Source organism: Pelobates fuscus, chromosome 2, assembly GCF_036172605.1.
Source record: "Pelobates fuscus isolate aPelFus1 chromosome 2, aPelFus1.pri, whole genome shotgun sequence".
Lineage (NCBI taxonomy): Eukaryota > Metazoa > Chordata > Amphibia > Anura > Pelobatidae > Pelobates > Pelobates fuscus.
In genome coordinates this window covers 20,257,771-20,261,258 of record NC_086318.1, presented here as the reverse complement: position 1 = coordinate 20,261,258, position 3,488 = coordinate 20,257,771, and positions in this window count along the sequence as shown.

Genomic DNA, 3,488 nt, shown 5'->3' with positions numbered 1-3,488 from the left:
CATTAACAAGATCCTCCCGTGTACTTCTGTGCTAATTCCTCACCATTCTCATGATCATTGAAACTCCATATGGTGAGATCTTGCATGGACCACCAGACCGAGGGAGACTGACAGTTATTTTGTGTTTCTTCCATTTGTGAATAATCGCACCAACTGTTGTCACCTTCTCACCAACCTGCTTGGCGATGGTCTTGTAGCCCATTCCAGCCTTGTGTAGGTCTACAGTCTTGTCCCTGACATCTTTGGACAGCTCTTTGGTCTTGGCCATGGTGGATAGTTTGGAATCTGATTATTTGCTTCTGTGGATAGGTGTCTTCTATACAGGAAACAAGCTGAGACTAGGAGCACTCCCTTAAAGAGACCTGTATAAAAGACACCTGGGAGCCAGATATCTTGCTGATTGATAGGGGATCAAATACTTATTTCACTCATTGACATGCAAATCAATTTATAACTTTTTTGACATGCGTTATTCTGTCTCTCACTGTTAAAATACACGTACCATTAAAATTATAGACTGATCATTTCTTTGTCAGTGGGCAAACGTTCTAAATCAGCAGGGGATCAAATACTTTTTTCCCTCACTGTATGTATATCTGAAGAAGGAAGTGAAAGAGTAGTGCCATCACCTCTAAGCATCTTAACAACTCTTCCTCGGGCATGAGTACTACTCACACCATCACCACTACCACCAGAAGTGGTAAGTAGTATTTAGTCTCAGACTTGATGGGCAAGCATGTCCGAATTACCAGCCTCTGCATTACACACTCTGTATTCCCTGCTCTTTTATGCCGGAGTTGGTGACTTATGTAAAAAAAAAAAACAGAAAAGGCGGTAGTTACGTTAGTAAAGTCAGCCTGGCATAAATATAGTAGCTACAAGTTTGCAGGGCTTCCCCACACAAAGACAAAGTAACACCGCACTCACTGGGGACAGGCTAACAACTTTGCTATGCCACCGAGCTCCACCTCTCCTGACTGCTTCCTATCCAGGGAGAGTGGGGCCTCCATGATCACATTGACATAACTAATCAAGCGATGATGAAGGTGTAGAACAACAGCCGGTGCTGGTCCAGTGAGGGCCATGAAGATAGACACAGTACTATCTCTATGGGTTGGCTCCTTTTTGATGGTGTCACCTGGTGGAGACTGCACTCCCCACACCCGTCAAGTGACGCCATTAGGGAAATGAGTAGTCAGGTGGGCGATTCCTCCAGTGTGCTGCACCAGAGTCAACATTTGTTTAATCAGTGTCCGCAACACATTCTTCAGGTATGGTATCCTCAGAGCTGGAATAAAACTTTAGATATGGAGCAGAAGACTGGTGATCCAATCATAGAATCTAAAGTTCCAGTTTCTGTCTCTTGTGAACCTGATCTCGAGCTTCATTTCTTGTAGTGTAAAGAGGGTAATTGTAGTGGTTATGGTGCTCAGAGTGTCCCTTTCATTACAAAGAGGTGTTAAGAGTAATGAAAGGTGTACAAATGCTCAGTACTCTGGCCCATTATGGCTAAAAAGCAACAATGAGTAAACAGGGTATAAAATGACAGTTGAGTATTTCAGCCAAAACAGTATGAAAAAAAATGAAAATTAAATCAGATCTGTAGTTTTAAAGGGACACTGTAGCGTTGATTGTGACACCAACCATTTTTAATGCATTATGCAAAATTCATAACTTCTAATTCATATCTGATTGCAAAAATCACAAATATCATTTTAGATTTCTGGAAGTAGAAAAAACATTGACTGGGATGTAGGAATGGAGAATATATACAATTAACAAGTACAGCCAGAGATCATACTTATTTTAGGCAGGACCCATGCTTGTGGAGGTCTCGGTGTGGCATTCTTGAGAATGAGAGAATGTTAATGCATTTTGTACACTGTTTATATTAATCTAATCTTACCATTGCCTCAGTATACACTGGGAATATTCAGTCTGGCTGCCCTACGTTCCTATCATAAGGATTGATACAAAGAATCTTAAACTAAGCACGATGTCTGGACTCTTATTGTGGGTGAAGTCGTCTAAAACTGACAAACAAAAACATTTATCCATGTTCAATACCCCATCCCTTAGGAACTTGATACCCAGAACAAAACACTGAAGACAAAACATCTGGCCCCCTGTTTTCACCTGCCAATGATTCCTTGGCACAGAGGGTTAGACGAACAACACTGCATGTGAGCAGAGTATTAAAGTACAGGGTGAGCGTGACGGCACTCCTACAGGTGGCTCTCCATCATCTGGTGACAATATCTCACACTTTGCTAGAGGAATATTAGAACAATGGAACGCTCTACTCAGATACCAGTGGGTCAGTATCATAGAGGAGATGCACCCTGCTTGAGGAAGTGATCCCAAGCATGGAAATTGGGTAGCTAGTGGGCAGTGTTGCTACATTAACCTTTGACCCATGGACCATGCATGTTCTTGGAAGAGACATGAAGACCTGAATGCTTAAAGGGAACTTATAATGACATGGAAGCACTTACTGCAGTATTGTTCATTCCCAAGTAATTTTAATTTAAAATGATAATAATTATTGTGGGGATATTTATGGGATAATAATAGTAAATGGCTGACACAGTCTAAATTGTCAAGACAAGATTTATGACGGTAGTTTCACAGAGAAACAAAAGTGAAACTTACACACACAGAGCTTGCAGCTTAAGGCCATAAAACGTTAGCTGACAGTTAGAATAACCCTTTCAATGCTGGTTAGACCTCCTAGGTAATTAAGATCTATTCTCATGTAATTTTAAATAAAATAACTTTCAAACCAGCTCATTAGTCATTTCCTGGAACCATCCAATAAGAGTAATCTACCATGTTCTATAAGCAGAATTTTAACTTGCCTAAACAGATATTTTATCTTATTTTAGAGCAAATCAATACACCTGGATAAATATCACGATATGCTAACATGTGATATGTCACATTAATATATATAATTATTCCTTTCTATCTGCAGAATAGAATATTATAACTATATATTCTTTAGTAACTAAGATTTCTAAATATCGAAATCTGATCGTGATTTATCCAGTCATATATCATGCTATTAGAACATTTTTAATTAATTTAGATTAATTAAATAAAACCAGTATAATTACCAGTTGAGTAGATATTTTCATCAGATGTTCTCAGGAATTTGAATGTCATGGGTCTCTTTCTCTGTCTCCTGACTTAGCCTGCTTCCGACTGCTTCCTCTGACTTCTTCCCCCGACTGCTTAGCCCTTTGCTTCTTTGCTTACTTTCTTGTTTCCTTTGCATCCATTGCATACCTCTCTCTTCCCTTTGTCTTAACTTTTTAAGGGAAAATTCACTAGGTGATAGACCAATAGAAAACTGGAGGTGTGGTTACCTTCCAGATAGCAATGTAAGTATTTGGTCTATAGAGGGCAGTCTCGTCCCACTAAACATTCCTATCCAGGAAAGAGTTCACTTTTCCTGGTGGCTATTTTGACGTCATTTAGCTTATCTT